The sequence below is a fragment of the Erinaceus europaeus genome, chromosome 9, assembly GCF_950295315.1.
Source record: "Erinaceus europaeus chromosome 9, mEriEur2.1, whole genome shotgun sequence".
NCBI classification, from domain to species: Eukaryota; Metazoa; Chordata; class Mammalia; order Eulipotyphla; family Erinaceidae; genus Erinaceus; species Erinaceus europaeus.
In genome coordinates, this window is record NC_080170.1 from 78,190,276 (window position 1) to 78,207,295 (window position 17,020).

The 17,020-nt window shown below is 44.1% G+C and overlaps 1 protein-coding gene and 1 long non-coding RNA gene across 2 annotated transcripts in view; one reads left to right on the forward strand and one right to left on the reverse strand.

Annotated features, from left to right (window-relative positions):
* MYLK (myosin light chain kinase) overlaps nucleotides 1-17,020 on the forward strand; it is a 348,762-nt gene that overhangs the window by 205,725 nt on the left and 126,017 nt on the right. The gene's annotated exons all lie outside the window — the stretch shown is intronic.
* The window catches only part of LOC132540459 (uncharacterized), a 49,264-nt gene that overhangs the window by 21,525 nt on the left and 10,719 nt on the right, over nucleotides 1-17,020 (reverse strand). The gene's annotated exons all lie outside the window — the stretch shown is intronic.

The window sequence follows — 17,020 nt, forward strand, 5'->3', positions numbered from 1 at the left end:
CCTACAGTGGGGACCAGGGGCTTGAATTTGGATCCTTGCATATTGCAACATTTGCACTCAACCAGGTGTGCCACCAACTAGCCCCATAATCTTCATTTAGATTATGGCCATGGTAACAGCCTCTCTTGAAACCCTGAGGCTTAACTGGCCTTGGTTGCACATACCAAGGTGACCATGTTGGGAAAAGCTTGCTCAGGACAGCTCAGAGAAAGCCTGCACGAGCACATTGGGTACATGCTCTACTATAGCACCTGTGCCAGGCCTTGACCTGGGGTATCTACAGTGAGCAGGCATTTATATCCAGAGTGGAAATAGGCAATCATTAGCACTTAGTCTAGTCACAATAGAAAAACTGCTCTTAAGAAATGGGCCACCCGGTAGAACACACTTTGCCATGTGCCAAGACCTGGATTTGAGACCTTAGCACCACATGGGACCACCAAGCAGGGGGAGCCCCTTGAACAATCAAGCAGTGCTACAGTATCTCTCCTTCTGTCTCTGTTTCTCTATGTAAGTCTACCTGGAGCAGTGAGATAACACATGTACAGGCCCCTACCAAAAAAGAAAAGAAAGAAAATGAAAGCAGAGATAAGTAGAAAGGACCCTCTATGAGGAGGTGAGTTTGGAGGCAAGCCATCAAAAAACCACTAGCAGTCAGCACAGCCAGAGCAAAGGCCCTCAGTCAGGAGCAAGGTCATCCTGTGCAGGGGCAGCAGTGAGCTAGCCACTGTGGCCAGAAGAGAGGTAGTGAGTATATATCACACAGGTTCTGTGTGTAATTTACTCTGTAATTTAAATTACTATGTAATTTCACTCTGATCAAGTGTGCTAGGGTTGGGTTAGAGGTTAGATAGTCTTCCCTACCAAACTATAAGCTCCCTGTAGGGACTTTGTCTTATTCATTAGTGCATGGAAAATAGGCCCTGCTATTTATGAATCAGGGAAGCTAGGTTCAAGCCCCTGGTCCCCACCTGCAAGGGGAAAGCTTTGCAAGTGGTAAAGCAGGGCTGCAGGTGTTTCTCTGTCTCTCTCCCTCTCTAGCTCCCCTTTCTCCATTTCTAACTGTCTCTGTCTAATAAATAAATAAAGACAATAAAAATTTTTTTTTAAACTTAAAAAGGAATGAATCAGTAAACTGAGGTTCACAGTGCCTCCCCATTCCATCTACGTTCTCACTTGCTTGGGGGCTCAGTGCTCATTGGAGTGTGAAGGAGACCCACATGCTCTCAAGAGTTGGTCAATCAATATGTCTCTTTGTCCTTAGTAAAATAATAAAGTTCCCCATTATCTAACTAGGCAGTAAGAATCTTCCATCCTGACCCAGGATAGACTCCAAAGGCTGATTAATCCAGATTCCTTCAGAGTTCAGGAAGCTCTGGACCACAGTAAATATTTTAGTGTATTTGGACCAAGTTATTGGGGTTGTGGGAGGACTTCCTTAGGCAAGAAATTTTAATTTATACCTCCCTTGGAGTATTTTTCAAGGCTAAAATTCCTTAGTGACTAGATTTATTGCACCCATTTTAATCTAAGCCTAATGGTTTGTTTCCCTCACTGAAGTCCTGCTGGGCCAATTAAAGGTGCCTAAGGACATAAAATGTGGATAAGTCAAAGAAAATAAACCATCCTCTCAAATGAAAACTTTAACAAACACATTCATTACAGTGTTTGTTTTGGTGAAGAGTTCCCTAGGAAGACTGCAGGTACCAGCATAAGCTGCCCTGACTGGAATGGAAGAAGCATAGTTTATTTTCAGATTAGTTAGGGGCACACCTAGGGTAGCCTGTGCCTCCTGTCTCTCAAGAAGGGAGCTTTCACGGGAAAATATAATGCATTATGCAGTAGACTTCTTCTTCTAGCGTTTGCCCTTCTTCCGTAGCCAGTTAACAGCATCAGGTTGAACCTGATGTAAAGTTTTGAGACCTCCTTTGAATCTGGAGAGGTGGCAGTCGTTGACTATGTGTGTCATAGTCTGTCTGTAGCCGCAGGGGCAGTTCGGGTCGTCTCTGGCTCCCCAGCGGTGGAACATAGTGGCACACCGGCCATGGCCTGTTCGATAGCGATTGAGGAGGGCCCAATCATAACGTGCTAGGTCAAAGCCGGGTTGACGCTTGCAGGGGTCTGTGATGAGGTGTTTGTTCTTTACCTCAGCTGACTGCCAACTCTGTTTCCAAGAGTCTGGAACTATGTGCAGTAGACTATGTCACATTAGTGTCAGGTATATACCCTATTCCCCATGAGTTTAAAAACTCTGAAGAAGTTTTAAATGTTTGTGTTAGTTAAGGAGAAGAGTGTTGAAAGAGAAACATCAATTTCACCTCATGCTTTAAAAATATTTTTTAAGGAGGATTAGTCTACCCAAAACATGTCCAGAAATCTTTCAAATTCTAAAAAGCAAGCTATGAAATGTTGGATTACAGAACTGGAGAGATGGTACAATGATAGCACACAGGATTTGCATACAATGCTAGAGACTTAAAAAAGATTTAAAAAAAAAAACAAAAAACTTTTTCAAATAGAAAGAACAAGAAAAAAGGAGTGGGGGAAAGGGAGGGAGGGAGCGATAACCCACAGCACCAAATCAAAGCTTCCTTCAATGTGGTGGAGGCTGGGCTCAAACCTGAGTTCCACACATGATGAAACAACACATTATCCAAATGAGCTATTTTGCCAGCCCAAGACTTAAAACTTCTTACTTCTGTAGTTCATTACAGGTCATCTGTACCATTTATTTGCTTGGCATTTCTGACCAAGAATGCCATCAGAATTACAGTTTTGTGTCCCTAATGACAAACTGTGGTCTGTGACATTGTGGTGGAGAGTGTGGTTTCCAGCCACTAATAAGGAGGGAACATTGTGTGGTTTGGAAGCTATGTCTTCACGTTTAAAGTTTGATTATAACTTCTAAGGCAGGAAGATGGCTGTGGTCACAGTGGACCCTGCTTCCACATCTGACAACACTGTCGTTACTGCTCAGGGATCCTTGCAGGGAATAGAATGTCATATGTCAGTTTCATGCTTTTTCTTGCATGCTTCTCTTCCAGTTTGATTCTTAGGTCTTGGAGCAATAGGGATTCAAGAAGGAAAGCCAAAGAGGGCAAGGTCAAGGGAAGCTGACTTTCCATCTATGCCACAAAGATAGATGTATTGCAAGCTCTCTAAGTAAGCAGACTTTCACTAGGAGAGAATTTAAATACTTCCCAAGTGTTTTGTTGGGAATTAAATTAAATACTTCCCAAGTGTATTGTTGGGAATTTATGGCTGAGTTTTTTCTCCCAAATATTTAAAGGTTCCTCATGCATAATCCCAACAAAAAATTGAGGAGAGAGCATTATTTTCAAGAATTTTAATCTTTATTCAAGAAATTTGAGAACATTCACATGTTAGGCCAAAAGAAAGAGAAAGACAGAGAAAGGAACCCTTTACTCACATGATGACCAGGGCTCACCTAGGCAGAGAGAGTGAGCCAAGCCATGCCCATAAACCTAGCTTATAACACCCAAGCCCACCTTCACCTTTCCAAGGCACACTCCCATTTCCTGTGCAGCAAAATCCCAGGTGTGCCTGGGGAACATGTGTTTCCATGTGGTGCAGTAGTATCTGTGTCCCCCCAGGTACTTCCTGTTGTTTCTGACCTCAACAGATTCATACCTTGCATAAATGAAAATTTTCATACCCTGGAAATGAAAAAAAAATCCATTCCAAAGTGAAATGGCTTTACTTGCAATGGATAAAGTTGACCTTCCTTTGATGAGTACCCCCAGCTACCCTCAGAGCCAATAGTCTTGGGACTTAAGGAAAGGAGGATGTTCCTCTGAGGTCCCTGGACCCTGTTGGGTTTTGAGCACCAAATATAGGAAAATGGGAGGCCCATGCTTCCAAAACACCCCTTCAGTTGGTGATTTACTGAATTTCCTTAGTACAGTAGGTTTTAGAGTAGATCCAGTGTGCTGTGGGGGTGGTATTTTTATATTGTAATGACTAAGCAAAACAACTCAAGTTCTGGATTAAAAGAAGAAAAAAAATTAATGTTATTTATTTATTTATTTATTTATTTATTTATTTTTCTTTACCAGATCAGCCCTGGCTTATGGTGGGTGGTATGGGGGATTGAACCTGAACTTTGGATCCTCAGGCATGAGAGTCTTCCCTAAAAGAAAATCTTTAGTAGAACTGAGACAGGCACTCTTCCTGCCAGAGGTCTCTGTGTGTGCATGTGTGCTTGGGAGATGCAGTAGAATCTGGGCAATAAGAGGGCCCTTGGGGTCCATTTTCATGCATAACTACTTGGGAATCAGGGTTGCTGATAAAGCTGCTGATGGACAGGGGGTGAGACTGTGGACATGAGACTTAATGATGGCTATTACAGCAATATTGAGCCCCTCCTCTATAGGGCAGGAAGCTGGGGGACTCTGCTGAGGAGTGTTTCTCCTACTAGTTCTCTGTTTTCTGTTTCTGTGTCATCTGTTTAAACACTTTAAATATGATTCCCCACAAATGTCAGTTTTAATCTGAAACAAGTTATGAGCCGGGAGCCTGCAGAAGGTCCTTTCCAAGGAAAACTACTCAGTGTGTAAACACAAACTTTTAATGCAAATTAAAATCCATAACCCTCCCCCTCCCCCTTGGCAGGCTGGCTGGTAAAAGTTGACAAGTGGAGAAAGTGCTACAAGGAGAAACTCAGAATCTTTTTTTTCTTTTCTTCTATACCAACAGAAACAAAAACAGCGCTCTGATGACAGAAAGAAGTAATTGTAAACAACAGGAGACCCAAGATCAAGTCCAGTGGGATGCCTTTTTTTTTTTTTTTTTTGCCACTAGAATTATCCCTGGGACTCCATACCTGACAACCCTGTTGTTCCATTGAATATTTTAATTTTTTGGAGAAAGGGAGAGACAGAGAGGGAGACAGGACAGACATCACAGCACTGTTCCACTATGCTTCCTGCTTCCCATTTGCATAGTGCCCTGATGTGGTAGCCAGGTCTTGAACCCAAGTTTTTGTGTATCTTGCTCTGCCAGATACATACTGCTCATGCTAGTATCCCAGCCTCATTTAGGGGCTCTTAATTTCAATCCCAGAGAGGTGAAAGGCCTTGCTCACTCCCAGGTTTTAGGAACCGGTTATACAGATTATTGTGTAGGGATTAATGAGAGGGCTAGAGAAGACCACTCACCCAAAAGTGTGGGCCTCACTATGTGTGAGATCCTGTGTTTGGACCCTAGCACCACATGGGAGTACCACTGTATGTGGAGTTGGGACAGGGCGTGGGGTGGGGCGGTAATGGAAGCCAGGCCCCATGCATGGTGAAACAGTGCTGTGATGTCTCTTCTCTCCCTTTCACATAGACCTATGAGACTACTCAGTAGTAGCATGGTATGGGATGCTCTGAGTTCATTCCCCAGGGCAAAAGAGAAGAAAAGGAAGGAAGGAAGGAAGGAAGGAAGGAAGGAAGGAAGGAAGGAAGGAAGGAAGGAAAGGAAGGAAGGAAGGAAGGGAGAAAGAAAGGAAGAAGGAAGGAAAGAAGGGGAAAGGAGAAAAGAAAGGAATTGCACCTGCTGTGTGAATGGTTTACTTTCTCTAAATCAGTGTTTCAAAATATAAAATTGGGCTCATAATATAAAATTGGTTTCATATCAATCCATGTGAGTGTTTAGAAAACTATTGCCAGTGTTTTTAATGAGAAGCATTATTTTAGTGGAAAAAAAGTTGAATCCGTTGGGAAAGCTGGCTTGTTTACTTAATTGCCATAACAACTCTATTTTCCATTGTTGAATCACCTTTGCTTAAAGAGGACCTGCTCAAAGGGGACTTAGCTGTTCACTGTAGCCCAGCACTCAGCCCAACCTCTCCTGCCATGCACTTTCTCCTTTGATCTTCAGGAACTCTCATAAGTTATTCGTTTGGTACTTTTGCTTCACAGAGCAAGAACTTAATATTTATATACATGAATAGGAAATAACCTTCAAAAACATATTATGATGAGTCAAAACAAGGGCCAGAGAGATAGCTCACCAGGTAGGGCCTTGCCATGCACACAGTCCAGGTGGGACCTGCACCATATGGGAATGACACAAGGTTAAGTTTATTTATTTATTTCCTTTTTGTTGCCTTTGTCATTTTTATTGTTGTTGTAGTTATAATTGTTGATGTCGTCGTTGCTGGATAGGATAGAGAGAAATGGAGAGAGGAGGGGAAGACGGGGGGAGAAAAAGATAGACACCTGCAGGCCTGCTTCACCACCTGTGAAGCAACTCCCCTGCAGGTGGGGAGCCGGGGGCTCGAACCGGGATCCTTATCCCAGTCCTTGCACTTGACACAGGGTTAAGTTTTAATGCTATAGTGTCTTTCACTTTCTCAAGAAAATATCAGCCCAGGGCTGGCATAATACCTCACTTGATTGTGTGCTGCTGCTTTGCAATGTGCTCAACCCAGGTTCCAGCCCGGAAGACAGAGTGGTCTCTCTCTGTGTCTCTGTCTCTCTCTGCATCTTTGCCTCTCTCTCTCTCTCTCTCTCTCTCTCTCTCTCTCTCTCTCTCTCCCTTTCTCACTCTCTTTCTCCCTTAGGACTGAAATCACACATGTGTAAAGGCTGGGATCCTTCAAAAACAAAACAGCTAAAATGCCCCCAGAAGGGTCGGAAGACATGTCTTTCTCATCTTCTTCCTTTCTCTTCCACCCTCCTCCCACAGTTCTTTTATTCTCTTTTAACCTCCTCTTTCTCATCATTCTTGTCAATAAACTGCATTGTAAGTATTCTTAATTTTAGTTCTTTTCTTTCTCCTGGGAGAATGAACATTGTCTATTTTCATTCTTTTTCTTTTCATCCCCCCCCTTTTTTTCTTCCAGTGTTATCGCTAGAGCTCAGTGTTATCGCTGAGCATTACAAGTCCACTACTCCTAATGGACATTTATTTCCTTCTTTCTTTATTTATTTGTTCCATTTTATTGTATAGGATAGAGAGAAATTGAGAGAGGAGAGAGAGAGGTAGAAAAGGAGAGAAAGAAGAGATACACCTGTAGATCTGCTTCGCTGCTCGTGAGGTGCCTCTCCTGCAGGTGGGGAGCCTGGGGCTCGAACCTGGACCCTTGATCAGGTCCTTGTGCTTTGTACTATGTGCATATAACTGGGTGTACCACCACCTAGTCCCCCATTCTTTTCCTTTTCTTCTTTTTTCTTAAATGAATGAAGTAGGCTGGCAGCTGAATGTAGTCATTGGCCGATTGGTTGACTACCACAGTAACCAAGTGCCACCAGTTCACTTCTTTATTCTTAAATTAAGAAAGAAAATAAAGTCAATAAAGGAGGGAGGACCTTTAGGCTTAGCCACAGCAGAGCTGCAGGAAGAACAGCTGTGGGAAACCCGGGTATATTTAGTCTGGCTCCATTTAGCTGGGTAGTGAGTCTGTCCCTGGCTCCCAGGCACCATCCTTACTATTTATATGCCCTGGCCACCAACTGTACTCCCCCCTCACACACACACACACACACACACACACACACACACACACACACACACACACACACACACACACACAGGCTCTGGTGTCCTAAAGCCATTTCCCTGGGGAACCTCCCACCTCAGACCCTGGCTCTCCTGCCTCTGCCTGAAGCCAGCACTGTGCCTAATAAACAGTAATGTACAATACCAAAGAGCAAATGTCTAGGGGAATTGCTGGTTCAAGGCACTAATACAAAGACAGAAAGCCCCCAGGGAAACTAGACTTCTAGCTTCTACTCTCAGGACTTATTAGGACCTTACAGGACATGTCAGTCTCAGGCTCTGAGAACAGGTTAGCTTTTTTCACTAAGCCTCAACTCTTCCTCTGTAAAGTAGGGACACAGATGTCCTCCTAGAAGATAACACTGATGGAGACATGAGCACCCTTTATAAATCTATAAGGGCTAACTGGACCACCCAGTTGAGAGCACATTTTACCATGTGCAAAGACCTGGGTTTAACCCCCACCCCTGTCCCCACCTACACGTGGAAACTTCATGAGTGGTGAAGCAGTGCTACAGGTGTCTCTTCTCTCTTCCTCTCTACCTCCCCTCCCCTCTCAATTTTTCTCTATCCTATCAAATAAAAAAATTAAGGGAAAAAATTGCTGTTGAAAGCAGTGGATTTGTTGTGCAGGCACTGAGCCCCAACAGTAACTCTGATGGAAATTTTTCAAAAAGGAAAGAGAGAAAGAAAGAGAGGAGAAGGGTAGGAAAGAGGAGGGAGAGGAAGGGAGGGAGGGAGGGAGGAAGGAAGGCATGCAGTCTGGATGATGGGTCATGTTGCTGAGTGCACACATTACAGTGCACAAAGACCCAGATTCAAGTCTCTGGACCTCATTTGCAGGAGGGACACTTCACATGTGGTCTTCAGCTCTCTCTCTCTCTCTCTCCCTCCCCCTCCCTCCCTCCCTCCCTCCCTCTTTATCTCCTCTTTCACTCTCAACTTCTCTCTGTCTCTATCCAAAATAAACAAATAAGTAAAATATTCAAAAATAAAAGAGAGAAAGGAAGGAAAGAAAGAACACTGTCCTTAAACTGTTATCTCAGAGGAAATAGATAATTCCCTTTTAGTTCTGCCTGATTAGATGCCAACATCTTGGTTTGGGGGTCTTTTCTCATTGCAGTAGTTGTCACACCGTGTTTGGCCAGTCAAAAAAAAAAGTTTATTGGGAGTCAGGTGGAAGCACAGCAGGTTAAGCACCCGTGGTGTGAAGCACAAGGACCAGCATAAGGATCCTGATTTGAGCCCCCGGCTCCCCACGTGCAGGGGAGTTGCTTCACAGGCAGTGAAGCAGGCCTGTAGGTGTCTATCTTTCTCTCCCCCTCTCTGTCGTCCCCTCCTCTCTCCATTTCTCTCTGTCCTATCCAACAACGATGACATCAATAACAACAACAACAATGATAACTACAAACAAACCAAAAAAAGGCAACAAAAGGGAAAATAAATAAATAATTTTTAAAAGTTTATTAAGAAAGGCACAAAATATTTTTAATTAAATTAAATATTTTATTTTATGCACTTGTTATTTTCTAGCCATTTCACTTGTTCTAATCATCTAAAAACACTATAGTATTCATGCATTATGCCAATGATGTATATACACATAAATATTCTATTCTCTTCAATAATTGATCACTATATTGTCATTAGTGTAAAGGAAAAAACAGGCTTAGGCTGGGAACTGGCTTCAGATCCCACAGCTATGGCTACAAGTTCAGTACCTCTTTCTTCTCTTCTTTCTTTCTTTCTTTCTTTCTTCCTTCCTTCCTTCCTTCCTTCCTTCTTTCTTTCCTTTCTTTCTTTCTTTCTTTCTTTCTTTTTTAAAATATTTTATTTATTTATGAGAAAGATAGGAGGAGAGAAAAAGAACCAGACATCACTCTGGCACATGTGCTGCCAGGGATCAAACTCGCGACCTCATGCTTGAGAGTTCAAAGCTTCACCACTGTGCCACCTCTCAGACCACCAGTGCCACTTTCTATCTGCTTCTTCTCATTTTCTAAGCCCAAAAAGGTACAAGCATAAACTATTGCATGCTGTTTATGCCAAAATAATTCGCTCAGCTTTGGAATTAAATGGAGATATCTCTCTCTCTCTCTCTCTCTCTCTCCTTTATTTGACTACCCTTCCTCTGCTTTAGTTTTTCTCATTTAAGGATCTTGGTTGTGGGTCAGCAGATACTGTCTTGTGGAGAGTCCACTATGAACACCACAGGAGAAAGCTGGCTTCCTTATAATATAAGCCCCCTGGGGAGTCAGCGGGTGGCCCACCAAGTAGAACACATAAGTTACCATGCACAAGAACCCAGGTTCCCATATCTGGGGTGCAGGGTAATAGTGAGTGAAAAGCTTCATGAGTAGTAAATAAAGCAGTGCTACAAATGTCTCCCCTTCTCCCTGTCTCTACCAAAAAGGGTGGGGGAGGTGTTCAAGAATGGAGTTGTGCAGGCACTAAACCTTTATCTTAGTACAGAGAGGTTTTCTTGGGAGGGTTGGTTGGTTTTCTCACCTGTGAAGAATTCAGGATGAGGGGGTTGGGCTGTAGTGCAGCAGGTTAAGCGCACGTGGCACAAAGCGCAAGGACCGGCGTAAGGATCCCGGTTCGAGCCTCCGGCTCCCCACCTGCAGGGGGGTCACTTCACAAGCAGTGAAGCAGGTGTCTGGGTGTCTATCTTTCTCTCCTCCTCTCTGTCTTCCCCTCTTCTCTCCATTTCTCTCTGTCCTATCCAACAACAATGACATCAATAATAATAACCAGAACAACATTAAACAACAAGGGCAACAAAAGAGGGGAAAAAATAATAGCCTCTAGGGAGCAATGGATTCATGGTGCAGGCACCGAGCCCCAGCAATAACCCTGGAGGCAAAAAAAAAAAAGTCTTGGGCTAGTGAAATAGATCATTTGGATAGTGTATTGCTTTCCTATAAGAAATTTTTTTTAAATCAGGATGACTCAGCAATTCACTAGCCTGGGTGCAGTTATCCCCCACCCCCTACCCCCAGCCCAGGTGTAAGAATGGGCTCACTCTGTGCTTTTACTCCCAGTCACTTCCCTCATCCTTCCATTGTTGCTAGTGAGCTTGGGAGAAATATGCAGGATTAGAAGTGATGATGACATTGGAACCCCGACTCCAGAGCTAGTTTCCTATCACTTTTCTTTCTCCTGGAGGGAATACAGGGAAAATTCTTCCCAGTTTGATGACATTATGACATTTCTATTCCTCACAACCTTTGCCTTAGGCCACATGCCATGAGTTCTGTGGTGGCCAGGTGAGGGCCCAGTCTCTGTGTTTGCCGACAAACCCACTAAGTTCACTGAGTCCAAGTGGACAGGACTGAGTAGCGAGTAGGCTTATCAAGTATTTTCTCATGTTGTACAAAGTGTACCATCTCTTTAAGAATCCCCAATTCAAAGGAACCCTTCTGCACTGCTGGTGGGAATGTAAATTGTCCCCTGTGGATGGCAGTCTAGAGCACTCTAGAAGGCTAGAAGTGGACCTACCCCATGACCCTGCAATACCTCTACTGGGGATATATTATAAGCAACCAAACACCCATCCAAAAAGATTTGTGTATATCTGTGTTCATAACAGCACAATTTGTAATATCCAAAACCTGGAAGCAACCCATGTGTCCAACAACAGATGAGTAGCTGAGTAAGTTGTGGTATATATACACAATGGAATACTCCTCAACTATTAAGAATGGTGAATTCATCTTCACCTCATCTTGCATGGAGCTTGAGGGTATCATGTTAAGTGAAATAAGTCAGAAAGAGAAGGATGAATATGGGATGATTCCACTCATAGACAGAAGTTGAAAAATAAGAATAGGGGAGTCGGGTGGTAGTGCAGCAGGTTAAGTGCATGTGGCACAAAGAGCAAGGACAGGCATAAGGATTCCAGTTCGAGCCCCCGGATCCCCACCTGCACGGGAGTCGCTTCACAAGCAGTGAAGCAGGTCTCTGGGTATCTATCTTTCTCTCCCCCTCTCTGTCTTCCCCTCCTCTCTCCATTTTTCTCTGTCCTATCTAACAATGGCAGCATCAATAACAACAACAATAATAACTACAACAACAATAAAAAGGGCAACAAAAGGGAAAATAAATAAATTTTTTAAAATGTTTAAAAAAAGAAAAATAAGAATAGAAAACATAAAGCAGAACTTGGACTGGATTTGGTGTATTGCACCAAAGTAAAGGACCCTGGGGGTGGGAATGAGTCTTCAGGTCCTGGAGCATGGTGGCAGAGAAGGATCTAATTTAGGGGTTAGATTATTATATGGAAAACAGAACTTTTACACATGTACCAACTACTGTATTTTACTGTTGACAGTAAATCATTAATCATCCTAATAAAGGAAAGAAGAAGGAGAAGGAGAAGTAGTCCCAACTATAAGGACTTCTGTATGCAGGGCTTCAGACAGGCCTTTGCCCCTGAGTTCCCTGTGGCTAATAGAGCCAGTGAGCTGCCTCATGGAAAGCAGCACCCAGGTCACATAATGCTTCTGATCCCACTGGTCAAGACCCACAGGGTAATTTTACCAAACCAGAGCCCCCCAGCCAGGAAGTAGGATAATGAGAAGACCCCAGAGGGTGGGGTCTTGATGTTCCCAGCTTGAGGAAAGGAAGTGGGGGGGGGGTCATCTTGATGCTCTCATGGCACCTGGGAACAGAACAGAGCCCATCTGTAGCAAAGCTCGATGAAGCTGGGGACTCAGGCTGAGATGGCAGCATGGCAGGAACAGGGAGGAATCTGGATATGAGAAAACATTCTGTCCTCAGACCTTTTCTGTCTGTGCAAGACAGGAAATTCCTCAACTCTCCCGAGGCAGCCAGCTTTCCTGGCCACTACAGCCAAGGCCAAAAAATGAGATCTGTGCCTTTCCAATGCTGCCCTGCCCACTCCCAGGCACTTCTGCTAAGGCCAGGGCTGCCTGGCTGCCCCTCCATCAAAGTCATCGAGCTTGATGTAGGGGGAGTGGTCCTGAGAACCCAGCCACCCTTTACACTGTAACTGCCTTGGGGGGGGGGGGCGGTTCTCCTGGCTCCAGGCCTATCCTAGCCCTCCTCATTACCAAAGGTTGCACCAAGAGGATAGCATCTACCCATAAAAATTCAGTGGCAGGGGGCTGGGCTGTAGTGCAGTGAGTTAAGTGCATATGGTGCTAAGCACAAGGACCAGCTTAAGGACCCTGGTTCGATCCCCCGGCTCTCCACCTGCAGGGGGGTCGCTTCACAAGTGGTGAAGTAGATCTGCAGGTGTCTATCTTTCTCTCCTTCTCTGTCTTCTCTTCCTCTCTCGATTTCTCTCTGTCCTAACAACAACAACAGCAATAACAACAATAATAACAACAACAACGATAAACAACAAGGGTAACAAAGGGAAAAAAAAATCCTCCAGGAGCAGTGGATTCATAGTGCAGGCACTGAGCCCCAGCAATAACCCTGGAGGTAAAAAAAAAAGAAGGGAGTCGGGCTGTAGCGCAGCGGGTTAAGCACAGGTGGCACAAAGCACAAGGACCGGCATAAGGATCCCAGTTCGAGCCCCTGGCTCCCCACCTGCAGGGGAGTCGCTTCACAGGCAGTGAAGCAGGTCTGCAGGTGTCTATCTTTCTCTCCTCCTCTCTGTCTTCCCCTCTTCTCTCCATTTCTCTCTGTCCTATCCAACAATGACAACAACAATAATAATAACTACAACAATAAAAAACAACAAGGGCAACAAAAGGGAATAAATAAATATTAAAAAAAGAGAGAAAAAAAATTCAGTGACAATTTTGAAATTAGCCTTTCTCAGAACCACACAGCACCATGGAAATGTATCCCCATGGCTCCAGGCTTCCTGAAGAACTGGTATTTATGACCGTGTGCTAGTAAGAGACCGAAATACCAATTTCCTCCCCCAAAATTTAACATTTATGTAAGAGATATCCTAAGCATCGCCACCACTACCTCTATCCCTGTCAAAATTAAAAAGCAACAAGCAGAAAAGGGACTGTTGAACTGGGGCAATAGCTCAGCCTGTTTAAAGCACAGAACTGGCAGGGTACCTGGGAGGGGACCTCTTTTGCCATGTGCACAACCCAGGTTCAAGCCAGATCCCCACCACACTGGAGAAAGCCTCAGTGCTGTAGTAGCTTTCCCTCTCTCCTTCTGTCTCTGTTTCTATCTGAAAAAGTCAGCCCATAAATAAGAATGACACCTTGGCAAAAATGGAAGGAGGGAAGGAAAGATGGATTATTGAAAATTAAAGCAAAGTAGCCCACAGGGCTAAGAGCAAGATCAGAGCAATCAATGGGCAGGTGTGAGCCCATTCTACATGGGGGCTGGCCTGTGAGGAGATAGATCTGTTGCAACTCCTAAACTTCCTAAATCTCCTGCTAACAAGAAGCCACTTCAGAGCCTCCAAAAGTAACGGGAAACCTCTCTGTACCCATCTGTCTGGGTGGGAGTGAGTATGTCAGCCCTAAATCAGAAAGTTGTTCCAGTTTTTATCTTCCACCAGCTAGTGCACTCCCTGCTTCTCTCTGAGAGAGAGACCTTTTTTTTTTTATTATTCATTAAGAAAATAGTGATGAGGTTAGGAAAATAGCAAAGAGGACTTTCATGCCTGAGGCTCCAAGGTCCCAGGTTCAATCCCAAGCACCACCATGACTCAGCTGAATAGTGCTCTGTATCTCTTATTTAAAAAAATAAATAATTTCTAGAGAAAGAGAAAAAATGATGGGGGCCGGGTAGTAGCACACCATGGTGCGAAGTACAAGGACCAGTGTAAGTATCCTGCTTTGAGCCCCTAGCTCCCCACCTGCAGGAGGGTCACTTCACAAATGCTTCACAGGTCTGCAGGTGTCTATTTTTTTTCTCCACCTCTCTGTCTTCCTCTCCTCTCTCGATTTCTCTCTGTCCTATCCAACAACAACAGCAATGCCAACAATAACAACAACAACAAGGGCAACAAAATGGGGGAAATGCCCTCCAGGAAAAGTGGATTCATAGTGCAGGCACCAAGCTCCAGGAATAACCCTGGAGGCCAAAAAAAAAAAATACACAAAAGACTGTGTATATGTATGGTTTTTAGTTTGAAAACTGCCCATGAAGCCTTCATTACAGGGGAGAAAATGACAGATACCCGCAGACCTGCTCCACTGCCTGTGATGCAACTCCCCTGCAGGTGGGGAGCCGGGGCCTCGAACCAGGGTCCTTAAGCCAGTCCTTGCGCTTTGTGCCATGTGCGCTTAACCCACTGCACTACTGCCCGACCCCCCTTCATTACAGTTTTTAAGTGAATGTCTTCATTCTCAAGTTCCCTTACAATCTGTCCTATGCCAGGCAATCACTGGTCTGCTCTCTGCCACAATATCTTGGAATTTAGATAAGTAGAACCAGCCCACATGCATTCTATCTTTACCGTGTGCATTCTTTTTTATTCTTTCATTCAGTTTAACTTTTGTGATAGCATTCCCTCTTTGTTGTGTCCATCATTGGTCTCCCCTTTATATTGCTGAGTAGTATTCCATTACATGGTTATTACACAATTTCCTCATTCATTTGTGGATGCATATTTGGGTTGTTTCCTCTTGGACTCCAGTAGGAATAAGCTGCTAAAAATGTTTGTGTATAGATCTCTGTGTGGACACACGTTTTCAATTTATTTTGGTGTGAATACCCAAGAGCAAAATGACTAAAGCTTATGGGAAGAGTGTACTTAAGTTTTTAAGAAATAACCAAGCCATTTTACCCTCCTATCAGCAGTATGTGAGAGCTCTAGTCACTGCATACACAACAGAGCTTAGGATGTTCACTCTTTTTAGTTCTGGTCATGCTAACAAGGACCGTGTCCTTTGTTTACTTGAAGCGTGTCCTTTCTTTACTTGAAGTGATTAAAATTTTATAAGATGATGACAGAGCAGATTGCAATCATAGAAAATGATGATATAGGACTGGTTGGGGGAGGCACCAGGTTGAGCGTACACTTTACCATGTGTAAGGACCCAGATTCAAGCCCCCACTCTCCAACTGCAGGGGAGAAGCTTCACAAGTATGAGGCTGTGAAATAGTGCTTCAGGTGTCTCTTTCTCTCTCCCTCTTTATCTCCCCCCCACCCCCAGTTACTCACTGTCCTATCAAATAAAAAAGAAATAAAACTATGATGCTATTTGGTTCTATTTCACAAGAGACATCAAGATAATTTGTTAAATACAATAGCCAAATTTCAGTCATTGGGTATAGTGTGCTATCTTTTATAAAGAAGGAAGTGAAAATATGCCTGTGTATGTGAGAGGGAGAGAGAGAGAGAGAAGCAGAGACAAAGACAAAGACAGAGACAAAAGATACACATAGCAAGATTGAGCAAGATGAGAAGAAATCTGGAAAGATGGTTGGTGGCCAGAGAACAGGGCTAGAAAGGAAACTTTCTTTACACATGCTTTTTCATATCTTTTGAATTTTGTGCCATGTGAGTGTGTCATATTTTCAAAATAGTAAATAATCTTTAAGAAAAGTGTGTCTCAGAGAACAGGCATGCACTGACTTCTCTACCTGAGGATCTCATGAGAAACTGGCACTTAGGGGTGGGGGTAGATAGCATAATGGTTATGCAAAGAGGCATAACCTCTCTTTTTTGTGTTTTTTTTTTTTTGTCTGAGGCTCCAAAGTCCCCCCACCCCCACATCTTCATAAACCAGAGCTGAACAGTGCTCTGGTTAAAAAAAAAAAATACTCAATGGACACCTCCCATCTTGCTCTTTCCTGTCATTGCCAAAGTGCACTCATGTGAAGCAGAGGAATGGGCATGTTTTATACCAGGTGGTCTCCAGGGTCACCCCAAGCCCATTATCTGTTAGCAATCAGTTTCTGGTAGAAACTTAAGCTTCAACACAGTGAGGTGATTGCAGGGAGGTTATGGGGATGTGGTGGAGCCTGGCAGGGCTTGACCTGAGAGGTGAGTTCACCTGGTAAATCTCCCTCTCTACGGAGGGGTTGAGTAAAAAGGGGGACACATAAACCTCAAAAGTTTGGCGGCCATGTAAGTCTTCCCTCCCACAAAAACATCCTGCATCTTCCCGCTGGAGCCAATCTTGTTAAACCTGCTCCACCCTACATTCCCTGCTACTATGGCCAGTCCCTTTATTATCTACCTATCAATTTTCTGCTTTGTCTTACAAATGACTAAAGGTCTCCTTCCTAATTCCCCGCAGGGGATTGCTAATCCTGCTAGTTGAACCCCTAGCAACAGTTGCTGGGGAGGTCCATACCATTCCCGGCCCCTTTCTCCACCCCTTTCCTAACCATGTATGGTATTGCCAAGCCACTTCCATTTCTGTCTTGTCTCTTCCATGTCCCGACCGGGAGGAGGGCAGGCATGCAGACCGAGAGGCTGACACCAGCCATTGTGGTTGGTGCCACATGGCTTAACCAGGTGTGCTACCACCTGGCTCTGGAGCGCACAAATGAATAAAGATTTGTATTGCTTTGCCGTCACGAGCTTAGTCCCTGGGTCATCTCTCTCGCAAGCCAT